At 39.4% G+C, this 26,531-nt stretch overlaps 1 protein-coding gene across 1 annotated transcript in view; it reads left to right on the top strand.

Annotated features, from left to right (window-relative positions):
- LOC129731626 (neural-cadherin-like) overlaps window positions 1-26,531 on the top strand; it is an 895,915-nt gene that overhangs the window by 241,081 nt on the left and 628,303 nt on the right. Inside the window, exon 3 of the mRNA XM_055691759.1 lies at window positions 21,342-21,377. The gene's annotated coding sequence lies outside the window, so the exon portion shown is untranslated. The remainder of the gene's footprint in view (window positions 1-21,341; window positions 21,378-26,531) is intronic.

The following is a 26,531-nucleotide window of genomic DNA, read 5'->3' as shown; positions in this document are numbered from 1 at the left end:
GGCACTTTAGTAAAATGCAGTCTCTGTGCGATAGTGGGCACTAGTAAATGCATTCAATGAAAAGTTGACTCATTTTGACAACACGTGAGCCGTCTAGTTTTGAGTGTTATATCAGCATTTCATTGTTTACTTTATCACAAGGAATGCTTCATTCGCCCTGTCAGCGATAACGCAAAGATGTAATCGGCATCTTATCCGATAGTAAAATGAACAACAAATTGTCCTTTTCAAGATGAAATAAAAACTTGATTGAAGAGTTAATATTTTCTAATGAGTTAATTCACATTTTTAAATTTGTAAAACTTATGAATTTTACTTCATCTCTGTGTCTCAAAACGTACTGAATTATCTTTTTCTTCAGTCATGAGCACGACATCCGAAAAAATTTCATCTCGAAATTTAAAAATTGTCAAGCCCCAACCATGACAAGCAACTTACTATATTGTTGAAAATGGTCAATCCTTGTTGAAGCGCGAAATTCGATTGATCTGATTAGTCAACGTTTATTTACTAGAAAAAATGACTGACACGCAAGCAGCAGGGTTATCTTTCTTGTAAAAGTATTTTACTTCAACCTTACGGTCGTGGCTTTGCTCACAACCCTCCTGTTATTTTTTAAAGTTCTACTGTATTGAAAAAAGTGTTTTCCAAATATCAAGACAATTGGATTAAATTTGAATTTTCGAGAGCACTGTAAATAAACGTTGTGAGGTCATGTTATTTCAATGATTTTTGAAGTAGAATACTTCTCTCAGGAAGTTCGGCTACATAGGGATGTAAAATGAAAATCTAAAACCGAAAAAAGTGAAAAATATGTCCAATTTCAAATGCTAATAAATCGGTTAGTATACGATGGATTTCCTTCGTTCTTGCAGCAATAGATTGGAAAATCTTCTAAAATTCTTCCCAAAATAAGATAATTGTAATTTTATTATTCAAACTTTTGTACTATTGAAAATAGTCAAGCCTTGTCAAAACGAAAGATTCAACCTCTGATTGGTCGTTATATGATTGCTTCCCAAGCACGGTCGACAGAATCATATACCATGCAATTGAAAACATGCTATTTGGCCTATATAAGAGCCTGTTTTAGCCGGAGCCGCTCATACAGGAACAAAATCCAGGTGGCACAAAACAGAATATTGCGGATGATTCTCGATTGTCCCTATGATACCAGGATCACAGACCTCCACCAAGAAGCAGCTACTTCAAGAGTAGATGCCAAAATTACAGAAACCAAAACTAAATTTGTACATAAATGTCAGCACTCAGAATACGCTCTAATAAGCGGCTTGTATATAGTAGGTTAAGTTAGATTTAAGCTGTAAAGAGTAGTCTTAAGTAGTTTCCTTTTCAAACAAACGCCACCAAAGTGGTCAACTTTGGATTAAAATTCTCTGTAATTAAAAAAGGATAGCAAAACAGTAACCAAAACTCACGCACCAAAGATGTAAACAGTAATGTAAATCACTTGAACTTTGTAATAACATGTAAGATACCCAACAAATGCATAAAAATACAGATAAACTTAAACAACAACGGAGCCGCTCATAATAGTTCTAGACAGCAACAACAGTAGTCGTCCTCCCTTAGCAGCAGCACTAGCAGTGCAGTGGATACCAACAATGGCGGAAAGCGGCCACGTGAGCCGTCTAGTTTTGAGTGTTATATCAGCATTTCATTGTTTACTTTATCGCAAGGAATACTTTATTCACCCTGCCAGTGATAACGCAAAGATGTGATCGGCATCTTATCCGATACTGAAATGAACAACAAATTGTCCTTTTCAGGATGAAATAAAAACCTGATTGAAGAGTTATTATTTTCTAATGAGTTAATTCTCATTTTTAAATTTGCAAAAGTATAAATTTTACTTCATTTCGTGTCTCAAAACGTACTGAATTATCTTTTCCTTCAGTCATGAGCACGACATCCGAAAAAATTCCTTTTCAAAATTTGAAAATTGTCAACCCAGCAAACCAAAAATTGTATAAGGATGTTAATTCTAAGTCGTTCAAATGGACATGTCAAGTTTGAAATTACAAAAGATGCAACATTAAATTTGTTTGTATCGTATAAAATTTAAATCCTTTAAAACGCAATATAATGTAATATATGAAGCCATTAAACGTGTCATATAAAATTGTAAAATGCGTCAATCCTCTAAGTCGTACAGAATGCAATTTAAAGTATCAAATGAGGCCATTTGAGATATCATGCGAAGTTATACAAAATCGTAACCAATTTTTTTTACAATGTACGTATATGGCCTCCAGATTTGTACACATAAGCGCATTCCATGCATCTTATATGGTCATTTCTTGCCAAATAAGGGTTCACTTAACAGAGTTGAGCGCGACTTATATGAACCAATTTGTTTGCTGGGAAGCCTCAACCATGACAAGCAACTTACTATATTATTGAAAATGGTCAACCCGCAAAGTTCGATTGATCTGATTAGTTAACGTTTATTTACTAGAAAAAATGACTGACACGCCGGGTTATCTTTCCTGTAAAAGTATTCTACTTCAACCTTGCGGTCGTGGCTTTGCTCATAACCCTACTGTTTTTTTTTTACGCGGGGGATACGTACCTCGTAAAAAAACCGCGTAAAAAAAACCGCGTTAATTCGAAAATCCGCGTAAAAAAACCGCGTTAATTAAAAAATCCGCGTAAAAAAAAAACACGTTTTTTAAAAAATCCGCGTAAAGTAGTCCAGCAAGAAGGAATTTAGAAAAAACCCGGGACACTCTAGAACCAGTATTTAATACAGCATTTAATTGTCCTCTTTGACGGTCATTCCGGATGATCTTTCGGTGGGCGGAGAGTATTTTTTGGACTATGTCTTTTACTAGATAAACACTTTAACGTTTCTTGTTCCAAACCCACGTTAATTCGGGAATTCGTGAAAATTTTTTTGAACCGCTTTAATTCAAAAATCCGCGTAAAAAAAACCGCGTTAATTTAAAAATCCGCGTAAAAAAACCTCGTAAAAAAACCGCGTATAAAAAAACCGCGTTAAAAATTCCTGACTGTACTACTGTTTGAATTTCACCCAACACATTTCGAGTATTTCGTCAGAATACACGGGTGGTTCCTAAAGCTGCTTAGGATATGTTCCCTACCCTATAACTTTCGGAAATGTATTTGATGTATTTCGACATACTATATCCGTAGTCCCACGTCAAAAAAAGGAAATTATTAAAACAAAACAAAATTTAATTTTTTTTTTCAATATATTAGAACCGTATACTGAAAAACATTTGGCACCACACGGTACCAGCTATGACGTACGCATGATGCTGATCTCATAATCACGTTATATTCAAGCATTCAACCCAAACTTTTCCAACGCTTGTTTCAGTGATTCGAAATATCTGAACAAATAAACAAACATCGTAAGCCGAAATTCTCACTGTTCTGAGCACACAACCCGAAAACAAAAATGAAACAATTCAACATCCAAGTAAAATTAGGTTGCCAGCAAACCATGATAAATATTCTCCACCATTCTGCACATACACACATACACACGCTGCGTAATGGAAGGACATAAATTTGGAGAGCAAAAGGAAGTTGCTTCATGACTGCTCCGTTAACATCACGCACTTTTCCCTCCCAGGCCCAGCGGCTCTTAATCCGTTGTTTGTTGAAAGAAGTGTGCTGTTGATGTTTGGATTGTAAGTTAGATTGACCCATATTGGAGCCTGCTAAAATCACCACCCCTGCAACAGGAATTGCCATTCGGGCTCCCCCACTCCAACCGGCTGCGCAAAGCACGACGGAACTGGTTTTCATTTCCAGCAGAGTTATTCCTCCCGGTCAACCTACAGCTTGCGAGTGCGAATAAAATACAAATAAATTACCTCTCGGTTTTGGTTTCGTTAATGTTGTAGAAAATGAATACGCCATTCCGGTACGTTTTGTGGATTGGACGGCAAGTGCAGTGCAGTATTATCAGGCTGGCTGATGACCGGAGAACGCTTTGTGGTCTGGTGGACTCACTGCATGACCTGCTGTACAGAGCAGAGCAGTGCTGCTCCGTTCGAAAGGAAACTATGTGCCCGGAAAATCGGCAGTCTGTCTCGGGAAACCGCAGATAAGCTGGTATGTAAGCCACAAGATAGTCGTAAAATTGTTTTCCGTGAGATGTCTTTCTGTTTTGTTGGTTTCCTCACTTGATGGTTGGAGTTGGAGGTTAGCCGGAATAGAAACTGTGTCAGTGACGCCGGCTGTATGTGGATGATAATTTTGTTTTTTTTTTTTGCGGCTTCTTTTCTTCCAGCAGTTTGTTTTGACTTTGAAACAAGCGTACAGGTCATTTGGGGGAGAATCAATTGCTCGAACATTTTTATCTGTGTTTATAAAATTCAATTTGTAGTTTATTTTTTCAATTTTACATCTCGTTCGGTACTCGTTCGTCCTTAAAACTTATGGTAACGAAACGTAAACAGCGGGTAAAGTTTTTCTGCCATAATCGCTGTCTGCTTCGTAATCGCAGTTGGGCAGAAGTTGTTTTTAGTTTAAAATTTTAACTGAAAGAGAAAAAAATGGCCAAATGCCCAATAAACTTAATGGTGCAACACATCCGAAACAGTTTTTTCCATGAATTAATTGAGGGCGGAAAAACTGTCAAATTGAATCCATCAAACGGATTACAATGTATGTTTCAGTAACGGACATCGAACACGGTCGTGTCGATCCGATACTCCTTTCACGTGAACCGCTGCTGGGGCTAGTGAACAATCAAACAACGGAAAATGTGTGCACTAATTGATCAATTACGTGAATATAGTCCGCATCAATTAGCGCGTGATTGATTTTTGTCCGTCCCAGTGAACCTCAGTTCACTGGAAGCAAGCTAGCCTTCCGTGAATCGACCAATCGATCCAGACAACTATAGCTTGTGAACAGATGATTACCGTTTGACTTTGTGCATAATTAATTCTGCTCTACTTATGGGACAAACCGCTTTCAATTTCCGTCTAGTTCGCCATTATCGCCATCATCATTAGTATAATAAAATGAAACTGCTGCTGCTCTTCATCAAACCGCTTCAATTTCTGCCTAATCAATTTCTCCGCTCATATATGCGAAATCATGCATAACAGATTCTCCCATCTGGAGCGCTGTCCTGTCCTGTCCTGTTTTGCAACACACCCTGCCGATTCCCCGAAGAGGGGTCAAACCAAAGTAATGCCGACCATTTATCAACCGCTCAACCGCATTCAGTAGCCTGATTGATGGCCGTTTCCTTAATAGTGTATACCGCTTTGAATGAGTCCGGCAGCCGAATAAAAACAAATCTGTTTATCAGCGATCTTGTCATGTGTGGAATACGGCACCCAGGGACGCATTTGTAAAAAAAATAAAGATTTGAAAGCTTTTATATAAGTTTAATACGCGTGGAATGGAGTACAGAAAAATGATAGAACAAGATTTTTCTAGAATCACGCATCAGAAGCGCAGATGAACTAAAAATTCAATTCACTTCACTTCTAGGTTACTGATTCTTAATAACGTATGTTGAGGACCACTTTTTAGTTGGTCTCGAGGTACGATACTGGCCTAACAACCCAGTCATCTGGTCCTCTAGTCCTGTACATTAAACAATTGGCTGCGATTTCCGTGTATAATAAACAGAAGGTCAGGTTCGGAATGTAGCACCAAGGCTTTGCTTTGCTTTGTTGTAGGACATAAACATTAGAAAGCATTAAGATTAAAAGTAAATAAATGTATCAGCACTTCTCCGAGGTTCATACAGTAATGTTTTTCAATTACAAAATAGTTCCTTCAAAGTGATGGATGCCAAATTATAAGCATCTATGAAGGCAACAGTGCAACAATTCGTGCCTTCTGGGGGAGCACAGCAATTCACAAAACGGTTGTAACAAAAAGCCCCACATTGATTGTAGTCTTGCGCCTTTACACCTGTTGCTAATCATTTTCTCCGCTGCTAATGGTAGCAAAATATTTCTAACAAAAATCTGGCCAACAAGCTAAAGGCTGCACGCAAATCATCCAACCGTTGTTGTCGAAGGATTACCACAGCTGAACAAAGCGCCCATTTTAACGGTGATGCTTTGGCTAAGTTTACCGGGCGCCGCCTTTGGCATCGATAGCACCAGCGCACCACGTTGCTTCTGGTTCAGCAACATTGGATCCCTTTTTACTCCTGGCCAGTTAAGGTAAACGACGATGATAAACATTTTACTGCTGATGGTTGGATGGAACGAAACCTATCGGTGCCGGATGTAGGTACAGCACTATTGGTGCTTCGAGGCAAACTTGGCCGATACAAAGCCACCAGCAGCGGTGGTGGTTTAGGGCCGCACAATCAAGTTTGGTCTGCCTTCAATGCACCTCCAGCACCGGGATAGCATTCAGGGCTAAAGGTCGTAAAGCTTGACTGCCGATATTTATCGTTCTCTTATGCAGGTGAAATTGATTCATACAACTTGAACTATAGGAGCCAGCCAGCCAGCAGAACCAAAAATTCCCCGCTCTGAGGGAGTTTACTTAGCCGGGGGTCAAATTCCGGAGTGCGGGGGTTGATTTGCGAGCAAGATGGAACATTGAACGCTATTTTGCGCTGAAATCCGTGCAGTGAAAGCCGAGCTATGATCGATGGTTCGAGTTACGTTTGCCAAAATGTTTCACGTGGCACAAAAGGCAGAAAAGATGGATGATTCCACTTTATGGTTGGGAGGCACTTGTCTTGAGCAGAGTATGCTCCTATCTTTTGATTGGCATGCGCTTCCTTCTGGCCTAGCTGACGAAGGTATTTACGTTTTCTTTCATGTTGCAATTTACAATGGTATTCGTTAGTTGGCACAAAGGAAAGGAATTTGATCGAAATCGGATGCGTTGTTTAACCTATTGATTACTGCTGTGATGTCCGGTCAGCAAGTTTAAACAACTACAATCAGAATATTCGTTCATTGGAAATGATGTAGTGAACAATTAAATTGAAGTTTGTCAGACCAATTGAATTTGAATTGCAGTTACAAGAAACGATGTAGTTTGTCAACTATAAGTTTATTACCTTTAAAATGTCATCACGAAAGCTGTTTTTGTACAAAATTATTATCTGAAGTGAAACAGAGTAGAATTTGGTATACATACCGATGTTTGAAGTAGTTTTTATGAAGAAATACGATTGAGCTTGCAAAAATATTATGAGTCTGATAGAAATGATGGAGTTTAGCGGTTAATTTTAGCTCACTGTGATTTCTCAAAGTAGGCAAATTTCCATTTTTTTATCGATGAAAAAATGCACAAAAATTTTTCATAAAGTAGGTGAATTGTGTCTCATGAAATTCCCTAAGTATATTTTTCCTGAAGCCAAATGTCATAAAAATGTATGAAACTTCACAATCTAATTTGTCTCAAACAATTTTTTCTGGTGAAAACTCGACTTTCTGGGAGAATCCCTCAGTTCGAAAACTTTCTGACTCCCAGGAAAGTCGATCTTTAAAACATTTTTTTAGATACAACACCTGATCAAGGATCACGAAGTTTCGTGCATTATTGTCAAGACATTTGGTGTCAAAAATATGTTCGCTTCCGCAAGTCCGATTGCAAAGGCAAAATTATTCTTTTAGACAATTGCCAGGGATTTTACAAAATATTTGAAACCCCGTTAACCACCTGGAAAAAAGTCTGCTTCTAGATTTGACTTTTTAAACAATTTCTACCTAGTCTACTTGAACCCCGGAGAGAAACTTTTTGTTCTGATTTTTCTTCCAGTTCTTCGCTGGCTTTTTATTTCTCGGCTTTGTCCCTACCACCTAACGTTTGCGGTAAAAAATGACTTTTTTCAGATGGTGGTGAAAAAAAAACTTAGACAGATAATTGAGTTGGATAAATTTCCCATGGAAGCTAAGCATGTTAGCTTCCTCGCAAAAAAATATTACGTCCTTGTGTGCGGCCTTCCGGCAGTTAACCGGAACATTCGCCATGGCGGACGAAAACATGCGTGTAGCAATTTTTTTATTAATTCCTCCTCCGTTTTCGCGACAAAATTGTTGGATTAGATCTTGTACTTCAAGTTTGCCCAGAAGTTCTCGATGGGAAGCAGCTGGGGGATATTGGGCGGATTCGCCGACTTCGGTACCACATCGGTATTCAGCCGCTCCATCTCCTCCAACGAACGCTTCGAGTAGTGGGCCGACGCCAAATCTGGCCAGAACACCGTGTCTTCGCCCTTATGGTATTTCTTGATGAACGACGCAACTTCTGGCAGGCACTTCGTACTATAAATTTCCCCGTTCACGGCCAGCCCGGAGCGAAAGAAGAGCGGCTTTGACATCCCCTTCTCGCTGATTACCAGCCACAGCAGTACCTTCTTGGGGAACTTGGTGTGTGAAATAAATTTCAACTCGAAGCTCATTTCTTTCGTGGGAGAACTGAAATACGAAGTTCCCTGCCAGTCGTTGCCATCCAGGGTGAAATAGGTCTCGTCGTCCATCACCACTGCCACGTCGCGGTCCGCCAGGAAAATCGACTTGACCATCTTATTCAACCGCTGTCGCTGCGTCATTGCCTGCAGCTCCGAGACCAGTGGACGGAACTGCCGCTTCCTGCCAAGTATGTCCTTGTCCTCCAGATACTTTTTCACTGTTTTACCGCATGCACCAACGTCCCGGCCAAGTGCACGCAGCGATTTAGCGGCTTTTCCCTCGGTCTTCCTCTTCAGCATCCTTTGAAGCTTCTTGTCTCTCAGGGTCGTTGGCCGTCCGGAACTGGGCTTTCTGTCGATACTCTGATCGTTGTCCAATATTGTCAAGATGTTGTAGATGCCGGAACGGGCATACCCGGCGTCCACAGAGTGCCACACGATGTCCGTTTTTGACGCGGCGGGGTACCGTTCTTTGAACGCGCACACTTCTGAACGGAGTAGCTTCACTTTTCTCCATCACAGTTAGAGTTTGACTGATAGAGCTGTCAAATTTCATGGGTTACTATGATTGATAATGCATGGGTAATTTCGTCAGTGCGATTAAAGGTAAACCCATAAAAAATCGGCAATTTTTGTCCATTTTTTACCGCAAACGTTACAGTTACCAAGAAAAGTTTATCACTAATTTTTACTCGTTACCTACTTGTTCTGCAATGCGAACATTGTTGTTTCTCTCACGGTAAATAAGGTTTTACTAGTATCAGCATTCTATTCCGGCGAAGGAATGTCTGAAAAATGTATAATTGCAGACTATGCAACGGAATGTTGCATGAATTGTCTATCTGTTCATGGGAATGGAATGAAATTTTGTGTCGAAAAGTCATTTTTATTTTATGCGATAAACAATTGGTCGGCGTGTGACCAGACTGAGCCAAGCGCCAAACACATTGTTTTGAGTAATTAGCATTTGAAGTTTGACCACCCATAAATTAATCGTGTTTGAACTTATCAATAATTCAATGCTAACACGTAATTAACAAGGCTTAATGAATGTCCTGTTATCATAAATACACGAAAAATAGCAATAATTGATAAAATATTTGGTTTTTATTTTTGACACCTATGCATTCAGTTCACTCTGGTCGAACAAAAATTTGAAAAAAATGTCTTCAGTTCGGTCTGGTCAAACGTATTAACTTATTTAACATTATTAAACATATCAACTTGACTATTAAACAAGCTAATTTTTCTCACTAGTCAAACGTAATACATAGATATCAGCGCTGTTTTAACACTCAGTCCAATCTGTATCAAAAATTATACAGCTGATGGACAAGCAAAACTTTATTTCTGTTGCTCTATTTCCTGATGCCAAGCGCTGGTAAACGGCAGAGCAGAGCGTACCTGCAGTACAACCCATAATAGTTGGCATAAAATAGACCCCATTGTGGTCCATAGCATCCTGCCCAGTAACTCCTATCCCTACCTCTCCGTGGTACCAGCCGGGGTACGAGTAACCAAGCGAAGATCGTGGTAACCAACCCGTGGTGGGACCTTGGTCGTATGCTGACCGGGAAGGGGGAGGTGGGCTGACCTCCTCGGAGGAAAGCTCAGCCTTTCTGAGCGTCTGTTTCTCAGGTTAGGGGCGGCTCATAACAGCGTCTGACCCGGAGCGGGCGGCTGAATAAAGAAACGTGTTGTCTCGAACGCTACACCCAAGATGGCAGCCCCGTCACGAGACTCCGTAGCGTAGCCCTAGTAAGGCAACCTACCTAAACAATTACCCTACGAACATTCAAGAAGATATAACTCGGAACATTCGGTATGGACCTAGGCAACGAAAAACGGACCACGAGTGGAAACTCGGTACCTGGAACTGCAAGTCGCCAAATTTTGTGGGCGGAGACAGGGTGCTGCTCGAGCAGCTAGAACCCCGCAAATTCGGCATCGTGGCTCTGCAGGAGATCTGTCGCAACGGTGAGAAAGTGTGGAAAGTCCGTGGAGGCAAGGCCCAGTTCTACCAGAGCGGTGGAGCAACCAACGAGCTGGGAACGGGTTTTTGTGTAATAGGCAGAATGCAGGATCGCGTGATCAATTGGAAGGCGATCAACGAGAGGATGTGTCTGTTGAGGATTAAAGGTCGTTTCTTCAACTACAGCACCATCAACGTGCACTGCCCGTATGAAGGTAGACCTGACGACGAGAAGGAATCGTTCTACGCGCAGTTGGAGGCAACATACGACGGCTGCTCGTCACGTGACATTAAAATCGTCATCGGGGATATGAACGCCCAGTTTGGTAGGGAAGCGATGTATAGACCGGTGATAGGGCCTCACAGCCTACACACCGACACGAACGACAACGACCAACGATGCATCAACTTCGCAGCTTCCCGAGGCCTAGTGATTAGAAGCACCTTCTTTCCACGCAAAGATATCCACAAAGCCACCTGGAGATCACCTGACCACCGTACAACAAATCAAATTGACCACGTTCTGGCGGATTTTTCTCAAACATTACAAACATACGCTCCCTCCGGGGTGCGGATATCGACTCAGACCACCACCTAGTAGCAGTACATGTGCGCTCAAAACTATCCACGGTATTTTACACACGTCAGAACCGTCTTCCCCGGCCAAACATCCGGCAGTTGACCAACCCGCAGGCTGCAAAGAACTACGCGCGCTTACTTGAGGAGGCACTACCTTCCACGGAAGAGCTATGTGCTTCGACTCTCGACGATGGATGTGGAAGTTACGCTCGGCAATTGGAGACGGGGAATGCCAGCAAGCAATGGAGAGGAAGAAAAGAGCTTGGAAAAATTATCTAAGCATCGCAACAAAAGAGAACGCGGCCAAATACCGACGAGCACGAAATGAGTTGACCACGATTCTGCGGAGGAAGATGCGCCAGCAGGAGGGCAGAGATCGTGAAGAGCTGGAGCAACTGTTTCGGGCTAAAGATAAAAGCAAGTTTTTTTGAACCACTCCCGTAAAGGCTACACACCGAGTCCAGATATGTGTAGGGACGTGGAGGGAAACCTGATCACAAGCGAGCGCGAGGTGGTTGATAGGTGGCAGCAGTTCTTCGATTAGCACCTCAATAGTGGAGCAACGGAAGGAGGCGGAAGGGAAGTTATCCTTGGAGTGCCTACAAACGACAGTAGTGTCCCAGTTCCTGATATCCTGGAGATCGAACGGGAAATTGGGTCACTTAAGAACAACAGAGTCGCCGGCAAGGACAGGTTCCCGGCAGAGCTCTATAAACACGGAAAAGAGGCTCTAGCAACGGCACTCCACTGGGCAAGCTTAGGAGAATGACTGGAGAGCGACATTATACTGACGACTTTTCTCTCTTTTCACTCTAACAGCCTCATGCATGAGCTGTTCATGAGAGCTCACATACAGCTACAGCTTAACAAGGCAAAGAAACTGTCTTGTGTTGCGTACGACAGTTCATTCTTGCGCATGTATTTTGTTCTTTCGGACATGACAGCCTAGTTTGCTCAGTGTGACAGTCTGCTGATCGGCTGCGGCTGTAATCGACTCGCATTTTTTCGTTTCTCCTTTTTTACAGGCCGGTGGTATATTGAATACAAAGCAAACCGTTTCCATTGTTGATATTATTCCCCACGTAAGAAAAAACGTGCTTCGCACCATCTCTCTTTCATTCTTTTATCGGCCTCACTGTCGTGTATCATAATCACCTGACATCCCGCTCGGATTCGTGCAGAAGGATGTCGGAAGATTATAGGCTGTCATTCACGACAGCTTGGAATAACCAACAGACATAAGGAGATGAAAACTAACAGCCCGTATGGAGTTGCATGTGTGCTGTCGTCAGTTGCTGTCGGACTGTTTACCGAACGTATGGGAAACAGAGAGAGCTGTGCAATACAATGAGAGCCGGATCAGTTAAAAAAAGTAGGAGGGTGGTATTCAAGACACGACCGCATAACGTTGACTACCGTATTCTTGTAAAAAAAAAATATTCCATTGAAGCAAATAGTAGAGGGAATTGCAACGCTTCTTTTACAAAACTTCTGTAACAAAATTTCGAGGCACCAAAAGGTACCAGTTACCGATTATTCTCGTTTACTGGTTAGTCCGTCCAGAATTCCAGCCATTTTAGTATTTTGCAGTAGCCATTTATTACTAACAGCCACCAGCATAACGGGTGAAACCAGCACGAGATGACCGGTACTATTTTGTCTTTCCTCCTTTCAGCTGCTAACACCTAGCGCTGTCGTGAAATTAACATCAACTTAACATGCATTTTTGCAAGGTTTTTTCCGCTAGCAGCAGCATTTTGTAAAACAGAAAATTCAACTAATCGCTTCTATTATAAAACTGCGAGGCACCAAAAGGTACCAGTTGACGATTATTCTCGTTTACTGGAAGTCCGTCCAGAATTCCAGCCATTTAAGTGTTTTGCAGTAGCCATTTACTACTAAAGCCACCAGCATTACGGGTGAAACCGGCACGAGATGACCGGTACTATTTTGTATTTCCTCCTTTCAGCTGCTATCACCTAGCGTCCGCATGTCACTGGTGCGGTTTTGGAAACAGAATGATGGGGCGCCGGCCGCTGTCGTAAAATTTACACCAACGAAAAGATGCATATTTGCAAGGTTTTTTCCGCTAGCAGCAGCACAAACATCGGAAACAGAAAGTGACAACAACAATAACAACAAAGTCAGATCGATTGTATCCGTTAGTGTCGACTGTGCTTGGGAAGAGAGGTAGTGATTGGCTGCGCGGTATGATTTAGAAAATCGATATTAATTACCAATTTTTCAATAGTGTATCTTAAACAATAGTTTGTTTTTGTTACATAAATTTAACCGTAAAAAAAATTCTGATCGATTGATGCCAAAACCTCGAAAACCTGATTATAGATGACTGCAAAATAAGCGCTCAAAACCTGACCACTTTTCTCTGGTTTTCCCTGGTTGAATTACTAGATTTTCAAATTCAGGGGCCTAGCTTCGATATAGACGTTAGTCAACGTCAAAAAAAATCAGAATTGTGAGTAGAAATGCTTTTGCTGCTAGAACCAAAATTTCGTGATTAAGGTAGTTAAAATTAAAACACGGTTGAAATTACTGCAACGTGCTCATAATATGTACACAATAGACACAGAAAGTTGAATGACGATTGATAATTTTGAAATCGAGTTTTCTTTTAAGTTTGAACGAAACTTTCAAAGATAACTTTCCAACGCGTTTTCCTCAAAATTATAATTTTTGAGTTGTGGGTTATTATCAGTAAAGTTTATGAACAATGGATGGCATAATACACTTTATAGTAACTCTATAATTTAGTTAGGCCTCTGTCATAGTAGCCGCGAAAAGCGGCACGAACCGATTCGCCCGGCCGTAACCGATCAGTCAAAAATATCAGGATTATAACAAATCTTGATATATTGTAACGCACTTTTCGCATCAACTTGTGTTATAAATTTGGTCTCGTTAATAGTTAAAATATCAAAATTTCTATCAAAATCATTTACTGATTATAACAAATTATAGCAAGTTTTGTAGATTTTCGGCAGAAAAAGATCAGAATTAGTTAGAATGTACAATATTTTCTTGATTGAATAACAAGTTTTGTTTTAAATATGCTTTAGAAAAACACACTTTTGAACATTCAAGTGTATGGTAACAGAATTTGATATAATTTTGTACTTTTTACCATTCTGGCATATAAAAATATTACAGGCTTTGTTATTTCTATCAAGTTCAGATATGTTTGTGTTACCCGTTTGTTATAATCGTTTGATCGGGTAGGCCAATGTAGAGCCGTAAGTAGAGCTATACATTACTGCCTTACTGTGAATAAGAGATACAAAAACCGAGTATAATATAGATATTATCAAATTTATATGCTTGAAAACATGTTATAACAGCGACAAGTATATGCAGTTGTGAAAACTTGCTGACCTCATTATAAACTGAATTGAATTTCCTACCTCGAGTCGAAGGTCCTTCTCCAGCGTCCCAATCAGTTGAAAGCGTATTACCTTTAACCTCTAGCATGTCGTCTTGATCTCGTTCTTGCCCAGCAATCGTTCTTCGTACCTTCGGAGAAATCGTCTTCTGCCGATCCTTCGCACGCTTCCGAGAATTGCGCTTATAGATCATGTTCATGTGTCGAGACATTGCGAAGATTCTCAATATGTTCGTTTTAGCACTAGACGAAACTGCTAGCCAATTACTATAGCTGTAAACCTTTATAACAAAAATCCGTATCGTCCGTATGTCACTGGTGCGGTTTTGGAATCAAAATGATGGGGTGAAATGTTCGAACGGTACGTTTTATACCAAGGCTTCGTCAGATAAATAAAAAGAAGGAGAGACTACATAGGTGATGGAATGGTAAGGAAAAATTTTTCTTGAAAGCTGCGCCGGCCGCTGTCGTAATATTAACACCAACACAAACATGCATTTATGCAAGGTTTTTTCCGCTTGCAGCAGCATTTGGTATAACCGAAAATTCAATTAGCCGCTTCTGTAACAAAATTTCAAGGCACCAAAAGGGTGCCAGTTGCCGATTTCTTGTTTACTGGTTTCCGTCCAGAATTCCAGCCATTTTAGTATTTTGCAGTAGCCACCAGCATCACGGGTCAAACCGGCACGAGATGACCGTTACTATTTTGTTTTTCCTCCTTTTAGCTGCTAACACCGAGCGTCCGTATGTATCCGGTACGGTTTAGTAGTGAAACTGATGGGGTGAAATGTACGAACGATACGTTTTATACCAAGGCTTCGTCAGATAATTAGAAAGAAGGCGGGGCTACATAGATGATGGAATGGTAGAGACAAATGTTTCTTGAAAGCTGCGCCGGCCGCTGTCGTAATATTAACACCAACACAAACATGCATTTTTGCAAGGTTTTTTCCGCTAGCAGCAGCATTTGGTAAAATAGAAAATTCAATTAGCCGCTTCTGTACCAAAATTTCGAGGCAACAAAAGGTGCCAGTTGCCGATTATAGTTTCCTGGTTAGTCCGTCCAGAATTCCAGCCATTTAAGTGTTTTGCAGTAGCCATTTACTACTAAAGCCACCAGCATTACGGGTGAAACCGGCACGAGATGACCGGTACTATTTTGTATTTCCTCCTTTCAGCTGCTATCACCTAGCGTCCGCATGTCACTGGTGCGGTTTTGGAATCAGAATGATGGGGCGCCGGCCGCTGTCGTAAAATTAACACCAACGAAAAGATGCATATTTGCAAGGTTTTTTCCGCTAGCAGCAGCATAAACATCTGAAACAGAAAGTGACAACAACAATAACAACAAAGTCAGATCGATTGTATCCGTTAGTGTCGTTTGTGCTTGGGAAGAGAGGTAGTGATTGGCTGCGCGGTATGATTTAGACAATCGATATTGATTACCAATTTTTCAATAGTGTATCTCAAACAATAGTTTGTTTTTGTTACATAAATTTAACCGTAAAAGAATTTCTGATCGATTGATGCCAAAACCTCGAAAACCTGATTATAGATGACTGCAAAATAAGCGCTCAAAACCTGACCACTTTTCTCTGGTTTTCCCTGGTTGAATTACTAGATTTTTAAATTCAGGGGCCTAACTTCGATATAGACGTTAGTCAACGTCAAAAATTTGCTGTCATTGTCTTGCAGTCATTTTCATAACAGTGCCACTGGGTAATCTCTAGGATTTGGGAGGAAGAGAGACTACCGGAGGAATGGATGGAAGGAGTTGTATGCCCTATCTATAAAAAGGCGATCGGCTACAATGCAGCAACTAGTCCTCTCCCAGATCCTACTCCGCCGTCTATCTCCTTTAGCGAAAGAATTTATAGGGCAGTACCAAGCGGGCTTCACACAAGCACGCGCTACTACGGATCAAATTTTCACTCTCCGGCAGATCCTTCAGAAATGCCGGGAGTACAACGTGCCCACACATCATGTTTTCGTGGACTTCAAGGCAGCGTATGATACAGTCGATCAAGACCAGCTATGGCAAATAATGCACGACTACGGTTTACCGGATAAACTTACACGACTTATTAAAGCTACCTTAGACCGAGTGATGTGTTACGTGTGCGTGTCGGGGACACTCTCGAACCCCTTCGAAGCGCGCAGAGGGTTTAGACAAGGAGATGGATTATCCTGCACACTGTTCAACATCGCCCTCGAGGGTGTAATCCGACAGGCGGGCTTAGGCGACATCCATAAACTACGTAACTCAAAAAACTCAATTTTTGGACCCCCACCCCCCCATATGTAACGAAACGTAACGCCAACACCTACTCCCCCATAAAAATTACGTAACGCTGCGAAAGGATTTCCTTGATAAAAATGCTCGTTTTAGGAGAGGCTCTCCAGAAATTTTTCGTTACGTAACGCTGAACTCACCTCCCTCCCTCCCCTATGTAACAAATCGTAACGCTTAAGGATACCCCCTCCCCCCTATGAGCGTTACGTAATTTATGGATGCCGCCTTAGCAAACTGAGCATTTTTCACAAATGGTGAGATTTTTTACACCCATGAGTTACATTCTAAAAGGGCGTATGCCTTTTGGCATAGGTTTTATTCGAAGCTTTGTAGCCCAGAAACCGTTGGTTGTATAGAAAAACTGTCTGAGAATGAGTTGTAGGGAATAAAAAATGCATCATAAAAAAAATATACACTGTACAAAAAAAAATTTTTTTTGACCAAAAGAAATTAAAAATAAATATTAAATTTAAATTAAAAAAAACGAGTAGAATTTTTTTTTATTTTTTTAAAGAAACCTGACATTTATACGCAACTTTAAAAAAAAAAAGTCCAGGATGGAGAAATGAAAAGTAATTTTTTTATGAAAATTCTAATTCAAACATTTTTCAAAATATTTATATTCTGATGATTTTGAAAGATGCAGAGAGTCATTTTGAATCAAACAGCTCTTGGTAGTTAACATTCTAAACGCATTGGTTTTCGAGTTTTTTTAAATTTGAGCTCAGAGCGGGGGCCTAGTGTGGTTGGTAACGTCTCCGCCAACCACGCTCGACGCCTGGGTTCGAATCCCACCGCCGACATAGGTGTCGATGGTTGTGAGGTGGCGTGATCCACTCACAACCAACCCAACTGGTCTAGATTCAATCCTAGCCGACACCGGGAGATTTTCTTAGGCGAAAAATCTCTGGGATCACGCCTTCCATCGCATGAGGAAGTAAAGCCGTTGGCGCCGGTCCGTTAATAAACGGGTCGTGAGTTAGGGTCCTGGGTGTAGAGTCGCCTCCCTGGGCGTCGGTAATTGGCTACAACAGTGGCGGAACTAGGCCGACGGAAAATAAGCGAGAATAAAAAAAAATAAATTTAAGCTCGATAAATTAATTATATTTCGGAAAATACACGTTTTTCTTAATTTGTCCATGGTTCTCCAGCAAAAACCATACGTTCATTGGAATGTTTGATCAAAAATATACAACTCATTCTTTGACAACAAAACGATTGGATAAATAACTCAAGCGCTAAAACTTAGCCTACCTACACGTTCCCCCTTGCCGAATGTTTTATATAAAAATATGTTTGTCGTGCAACACTACCTACTTGTTTACTGATAACAACTGTTTGTAAAGTACGCAACCAATAACTACTGGGTCACCTATAATATCTGTTTTCGTATATAAATACGATTGCACTACTCCAGATGTGTTAGTAACAGTTTGCATTTTGTGAAGATGAATAAAGTGAAAATGGAATACACCAAGCCCAAATGCTGTAAACCCTTTCCTGGTCATCGGTGCTCATCAAGCTTACGCAAATTAAACGAAAACGTTATTGCAAAATTAAAAACATTGAACAGTCAAGCTCATTTTAGTACGTCTTTATCAATTTGTGATTCGTTTAGTTATTTGAATGATAGTCAAGGCACCATTCATCACTTCGTTGTTTACTATTTAGAATCTGGAGCACTTAAGAATACCAGCTTCATCGAAATATCGGAAGTACTCCGTCATGATACTGTTGCGGTTCAGGTGTTCATTGCCAAATTAATGAGTTTTTTGAAAACAATAATAGAGTTGAAAAAAGCGATATTAATGTCTGATGGAGCTGCCTCACAATATAAAAATAGAAAAATTTTGCAAGTTCAAAACAAAATATAACGTCGATGCAGAGTGGCATTTTTTTGCGACTTCTCATGTTAAAGGCCCATGCGATGCAATTGGTGGCATATTAAAACGAATGGCAGGATATGCAAGTTTAGCTAAAGAACATGAACATCCCATTACAAGCGCAAAAGAATTGTATGATTGGGCTAATTAGAAAAGTAATGAAAATTCATCAAAAATGTCATTTATTTGGGTTTCATATGAAGAATATGAAAAAGGAGTTACAGAATGGAGCAATATTTTCAAAAAATCTATAATAATAGCTGCCACACAAAAGTATTACTCTTTTGTTTCGATTTCAGAAAATAGGATACAAACGAAGCTGTTTTCAAAAGATGACGAATCATTTACTTATGATGTATATAAAATATGAGGTGAAACTAGTTCTGTAAAGTATCTATGTCATGAAAAAATATGTTCTTAAGATAATAAAACTCGAAAATAAATATTTGATTCTTATATATATTTATATCACTTAAAACATTTAACTCTTTTCTTGAGAACCGTTCGCCCAATCGTTTTGTTGTCAAAGAATGAATTGTATATTTTTGATCAAGCATTCTAATGAACGTAAGGTTTTTGCTGGAGAACCATGGACAAATTAAGAAAAACGTGTATTTTCCCAAATAATTATAATTTTTCGAGCTTAAATTAGAAATAACTCGAAAAGCAATGCCTTTAGAATGTTTACTACCAAGAGCTTTTTGATTTAAAATGACTCTCTGCATCTTTTAAAATCATCAGAATACAAATATTTTGAAAAATGTTTAAATTAGAATTCTCATAAAAAAATTATTCTACCATAAAAAAATTATTTTTCATTTCTCCATCCTGGACTTTTTTTAAAAGTTGCGTAATAACGTCAAGTTTCTTAAAAAAAATAAGAAAAAAGTTCAACTCTTTTTTTTAAATTGAAATTTATTGTTTATTTTTAATTTTTTTTGTACAGTGTGTATTTTTTTATGATGCATTTTTAATTCCCTACAACTCATTCTCAGACAGTTTTTCTATACAACCAACGGTTTCTGGGCTACAATGCTTCGAATAAAACCTATGCCAAAAGGCATACGCCCTTTTAGAATGTAACTCATGGGTGTAAAAAATCTCTGCACCTGTGATAAATGCTCAGTTTGCTAAGCCAAATACGTGTGCAAAGTTTCATTCAAATCAAAAATGGTCGATTAAATTTTCGCGTATTTCCAGGCGATTTGAAATGATTTTGCTCTTCCTGATTCGTAGGAGGAAACAAAGGCTTTAAGGAACACATAAAAAAACGAATGAGGGTCAGTGTACGCTTACCGTGCTTAATGGTGTACCTAAAATATTTGTTCTTCGTGTCGTTAGCACTTCTCAGAAGTTGCTTGTGTTGAAAAAAAAATAAATGAAGAAAAATAATTTTGAAATGGAATTTACCGAGCCTAAATGTTGAGGATCCTTTGCTAATCGTTGAAACATTGCAAATTAATGGCAAACAACTTGGAAAATTGAATTAGCTGTCGAATTAGGCCAGAAGCGTTAAGTGATTATAATAATTCAAGCCAATTTCCTAATTACAATAAGCGAGGATAATGATTGGTTCGTCGGTGAGAAAATTTATAGTCACGCGTTTGGCTTGAATTTATCGCTTAGCCGGAGTACATTCATCGTCCTGCTGTCATTACAAACTCACCCATAAATCCGTGCTGCTTGTTTCACGGGAGAACAAGTTGTGTAGCATGTGCAAACTTTACCCAAACTGGCCGGATGTGTGTAATTTATCCAGTAAATCATTTTTATTAGTCTATTTACTTCAGACAGCATCAGTGAATGCGATGATTTTTGCCAATAATAAGCAGAATAAATTATTTACCAGTTTCTCCCCAGGCACTTTTTTGGTCACTACTCTCTTGTCCAAAACGTTGAAGAAAACTGGAACACAATTTCGGAAGCCGATAAAGTAACATACTGCCAGTGTAAGCGAATTCGATATTTCTCATCAGAATAAACCATCATAATTTGCACAAATTCTATCCCTATTTTGTCTTACCTCACCATTTTGTTGGTGTGCTGTTGGGTTCCACTCTTCAGTTCGACCATGCGTTACAGGATCGATTGCGATGAGAAATGTATGAAAGCGAAATGTTCCCACCGCGGCCTTCCTGCCTGGAAATCAAATGCTGCCTAAACGGATACAGTTTGGAATGTGTGTGGTAGTTACCTACCTATTTGTTGACCTGGAGGAGCTGTAAGGGCTGCAAAAGCTAGTAAATCGTTGGGCTCTAGCGTAATTTATCAAACCAACATTCTTGGCATTCGTCGGGGTTCGGGCCTGGGTGTGATTGTTAGGATTCAGGCACGATTGCTCTAATGGCTCAGCGATTCTGCCGTTGACCGATCCCGGGGATAAGCGCGCCGACGAAACGCGCGCCCCGGGAAACGATATTATCTTGGTTTGTTACACATCGCAGCATTCGGAGGGGTTTGCTATCGTTGCTAATTTATAGGGAAAAGTTTACCTTCCACTGGAACTGCTATCAATATTCAGCGCGTACGTGCTGGTATGTTCGGCGAAACATTAACGTACATCGTGCTCTCGGTGTTTATTCAATGTTGCGCTAAGTGCCGTCTTGTCAAATAAGTTTGATTGATAGCGCAACCGTTGGTTTTGTTTGTCGGCTTTTGTGGGCTACACGGTGCGTATTACAGTAAGTCAAGCGAGAACTGCAGTAACTCATTGGCGATTGCGTGCTTAGATAGTCAAAACGATAAAATAACTATTAGCAGTAAACAATTTTATGTGATTCTCAAACTGAGTTAAGTTTTCAAATTTATCTTTTCAGATATTTGAAGGAGGATGTGCCCGCACTAACTCTCTGGTAAGTAATAATTTGATTCCCGAAGTTGAGAGCTAAGGGAGAGGGTAAAGCAACTGATTGTTTTTTTTTTAACAATCTGTTGTTCCAAACATTCACTACTAACTTTCTCGGAAAAGTACTACGATAAATCGATTTATTTTTATTTCCAACGATTTCTATCTATTCGTTGCTCTTGGAAACGGTACGCGTTGGTTGGTTCTCCCACGTTGAACCCACTGAAAAAAATCGAAAGGAGCGAGCTTCGCTATCCACACCATAAATTTGCGGTAGAAGGAAAATAAAAATAGCCAAGCGAATAATGCATTGGTCCCCCAAGTGCGATTCATCACGTGGCGTCCGAGGCTCTAAGCTTTGCACGTCCGATTTTGATAAACAAATAGCGCACTTTCCCGAAGAACAGCACCGAATAAGATCGGGCTGTCGCTCTAGAACGCGCGTTCCGAGTGCGGAGGACACAACATGTGAAACAAATTAGATTAAAAGTTGAAAATTGAAAAACACGTCCTGCCTGCGCATCCAATCGAAGTCGGTTTAACTTTCACCGTCCTTTGGGGACCGGAGTGTACCCTAGAGGAGTGAAATTCCATTTGCGTAATAAGTCTGACTACTGACTAGTTATGAAAATGTGGAGCGTACAAAGAAAGGGTCTGATTGGATGGCGCATTTTTCACTTCAAAAACAATTTTTCAATCGTAGCTGTCCTAATCCGGTTCGGGTTTTTTGTTGATATAATTTACTTTTCTCGCGAAATCGGTTCACCTAAATGTGATGCATTAATCATCATGGCTGGACAGTTTCACGTCCGAAGGGAATCCCGTGGGAGGTTCTCTTGTTTGATGGATTGAATATTTTTAAATCTTTTTAATTGGTTTTACTGTCTTGCTCTCGGTGTCTAAAGCAATAAAATTCTAGCCTATCTAAGAATGGTGAAAATAGTTTACAAAGAACTATTTTGTTGCGAACAAAAACATATTCTTATAATTCATGATTTACGATCACTAAAATGATGGATGCTATGAATAATCTTCAATCTAATCAAGCCTTGCTTGTTTTTTAATGAAACAAAAAGAAGACGATGAATTGCTTAGATATCTTGGCATCGTACACAAATTACCTAATGCTAAAAATCTAGATTTCAGACCTCCTCCTCTCCCAATATAACAAAAACTACGTTGATTTTATCTCCCCCAAAATTACGTAACGCTTATTGATTGAGAAAATGATTGCATAGAAATTCCTTCTTGTTGCAATGCTGTAAAACCATTCCCACTGCGAATGTAAGAAATAACATTTAATTTAAACTTGCAGCAAAACAAAATAAATCTCGGGTCCCAACTTGTCCCAACTTCGAATCTTCTGTTTATTTTACCCGCCCGTTGCAGGGCTTTTGACTGCACCAGGCACCAATTTGGCAACGGCTTGTTGCTTTTTCGACGGTTGACTGCTGTATAGAACCAGCGAATGAAAGCCTGCTGCTGCTGCTGGCCACAGTGAATGAACGCCGAGAAAAATGGAATTAGCTCTCAGCTGTTTGGGCGCCTAGCGAAGTTCGGTAAACATTTTTGTGCGATTTTACTCCGTTTTTTCGGCCGTCCCGATCCCGAAGGCGACCATTCTCCTGACGCTCTGTTGTACATTTTCGGTGCCAAATTAAAGCAATACACTGAATCAAGTCTAAATGGCACGGCGGCTGGGCGTGAGTGGGTGGGGTGGCAATTTTCCAAGCCAAGCGTCATTCGGTTTTCAATAGGAAAACAAACAAGACTTTTCATTCCCAGTGCTCTTTCTGCATTGGTTGCGATGGAGATTAAAGTAAACAATGCCGCATCATTGTTATTTCGGGATGAAATCTTGATTTGGAGGGGAACAGATTTAATTTTCAATGCTGAACACGTTTCTTCGGAAGTGTGACTTTAGTGGTAAGTTGGACGGTTGGCTTTAATATTGAGCTTGAGAACAAATATTTATAGCTTTTATTGATATATTTTTTTCTAACATCGTGATCCGGGTGAGAATAATCGACTAGTTAATATATTCGCTTGATGCTAGGTAATCCACAAAGGATTTGAGCATAAAAATATAAATTGTTTGGATATTGAAGCAAGATTGTTTAAGTTTATTTGTGCAACTTTCAGTCGATCGTTCCCCGAGCGGTCCTCGGATGTAACACAACAAAGTTTAGTTTATTTGCCATGTCCAACTTTTTCAATGAACGCAGGCGGAGCTCTTGGGGACACATCCCCGTTGCGATTATGCCAAGGCTCGTCTTGGAACGTGCTTCAGAAAGTTTTTCCCTGCTCGTCACTCTCCTGCTCTCTATACCATGCGTTGTTTCTAGATGTCAAAATTATTCAAAACTTCTAGTCTGAGTACGTGTTACATGTCAGCAGTGCATGTCCTCTGGTGAGCAACAGGGGAGTTGGCAGGTATCCTAAAGTTTCAGTTTTTTGCTTTTCTTCTAGAAAGGTATGAGTTAAGCAATATGTTGACGGGACGAGAATTATATACTTTTTAGCTAAGTTTCTTTGTTCTACAAAAATATATTCGATCAACGTAAAATGTATTTTTGCAAAAAACATTGAATGTGAACATCCAACTACTAAAACTATTTTTAAACAAGTGTTTTCGTCCCAAGCTCTGAACTGATAAATTGCAGGAAAAAGGCAACGAGCGATTGATTTCATGCTTATGAATAAATACTCATATCAGTGAACTCACTGCTGAGTGGGTTGAAAAGATTTTTTTGCGCATCAATCAAACATATTCCTCAACCATAAGGTGCAAAAGTTTCAACAAAATTTGCTGGATTGGCGTGTGCGGTGCGGTCCTTTGTTTCCAAGTATGGCGATTCGACCATAGAAAAGCTAGACACGACATTCGCCGAGCTCCGTTGTTAGGGGAAACTGTACTTTCAATACGCGAGCATTTGCGAAGTTATAATGAGATATTCAAGAATGCGATAAAATAGTAGGGCACATGTGCGGCTCTGGTCACAATGAAAATAAAACTTGAGATTGCTTCTAATATTGGGACGCATAATGAAAATCGAGCTTATCGAGACATAGGTATAATAGGTTTGAAATAATTTTCAACATTATAACCATAAATATAACTTGAAATAAGCATTTTTCAAACGCCTACATTGCAACGCACAAGACTAGTCAAATTAATTAATACACACTTTCAAAAATTTGATAATGAACATGTATGAAATTGTTACTTTTTGCCAAATGAATTTTTTATACATAATATTTGGCAAACTGAAAATGTGATTTGTGGCAATAAAATAACCTCTTACGATGCAACGGTGCATCTTCGAGAGAAGAGAATGCCAAAAACGCTGGCTATTAATGAAATGAGATTCTGAATTAAATGAATAAATTCTCTTACTTCTTTTCTTATTATTTTGTGTTGTTTTTTCGGACACTAACAATTGAAATAATACAAAAATATTCTACAGTATTTTGACCTTAACTTATCCCGCGATTTTTACTCTCTAGAAAGCTGCGGTCTTCAGCGAAGTTGTTCAGAAGATCAAGAGCTTCTCTAGCAGGAAGAGGACTGGCAGTAAGACCAAAATAATACTGAATTAATTGGTGAAACCGCAAAGCTCCGGATCTCCTGATATCTAGAAAAGTGAAGAAGAGCATCAACGCACTGCTCCGGGCAGAATGAGTAACGTTATATGAGCCGTTGCGGAACAGAGTAGTCTAAAGACCATTTTTTTTCAAAAATGAGTTTTTTACATAAACCGCATCTACTCAAGAAGCTGAAGTGAGGAGACTAGGGAAATTTCAAAAAATCCAACTTTAAAGCTGATTTATACCATGTTGAAATTTCGTCCGAAACAGAATGGCCATTCTGTTTCGGAACAGAGTGGTCTACCCGATCAGAAGAGCATAACTAAAAAATTCCAATACTCTATCAACGGGAGATTCAAATAACATATTTTGATACGATTTTGTATTTTCCCATTTGCTTTTGATAACAAAATTGAATCTGAATGAGTAATAATAACAAATTCTGAAATGCAGTTGTTTTGAAACAAGTCTAACAATTTTTTCGTCTCTATGAAAAGCTGTTGATTCTAACAATTCACAGTGGTCCAGATCGTCGATTTAGCTGTATTTAATTTTTTGTGCAAAAACAGCTGTTGTTAGGTTAACAGTATATCTGAAAGATATTTTGTATTTAAAAGGGCGCTTCTTTATAGACAATAAAAATTAGGGTGGCTCCATTTTTATCAAAAATAGCAAAACTAACTTTTTTGCTGATAAAGATACGGTTCTTTTTAGTTCAGAGGAGTTGTAGATCCATTGATTCTAAACAACTTTGCCGAAAAAAGTTTGTCTTTATCTTGCATAGTTTTCACGGTATGATGAATTTAATATAGCAAGTTAGGGTGTCACTGAAAAATCTAGTTTTTTCGATGTAACTTTCTTATTTTTGATTCTGTTAAAACTTGGTCTTCTAACAATTTTTCGGTCTTTTTGAGGTGCATATTTTCTCTGAATACTGGAAAGCGCTATCTCATTCACAAGAAAAGTTATTAGGTTTTTCGCTTTCAAAATACGCCCTTTTCAAATATTTGTATCTACTTAAATAACAAACTAAAACTATTGATTGTGTTTGAAAGGTCGTACTTTTCTGTATATAATATCTAAAATCTGGAGGGTGGATATTTTTCTATCTCAAATAAATCCAATTTGAACTTTGCGGTTTTGGTTGGATTTCTCGATATTTGTCACATGCATGCTACTTTTTTTCAATTTTTTTGTACTTGATCAGTCTATATCATTAAACCCAAACGTAAGATCATACAAAATAAGGTTTTTTCAAACAGTTTTATGACTCATGAAAGCCTTTTTCATAAAAAAACAGGCAACAGTATATCTTTATGCATATATTTTTTTTGTTCAAGGGAGTTTAACCGAGGCGGTCATTCGTCCCTAATATCTTATATTCTACATTTGTTTTAGCAGTAGAAGTATTGCATTATATGCAAGCTTTAACTCTGCTTCGTTTACCAAAAATGGTTTTTTAAACACGAAACAACCCAGGAAATTAGCAGAATTATCTCGGAAAATAAAAAACTTCACCCTACTTTTATCGACAGCATTTAAGTTACATCGAAAATGGCTTCCTACATAAAGG

Source organism: Wyeomyia smithii, chromosome 3 (genome assembly GCF_029784165.1).
Source record: "Wyeomyia smithii strain HCP4-BCI-WySm-NY-G18 chromosome 3, ASM2978416v1, whole genome shotgun sequence".
Classification (NCBI taxonomy): domain Eukaryota; kingdom Metazoa; phylum Arthropoda; class Insecta; order Diptera; family Culicidae; genus Wyeomyia; species Wyeomyia smithii.
The sequence above is the reverse complement of the archived record's forward strand: the minus strand, read 5'-3'. Positions and strand labels throughout refer to the sequence as shown.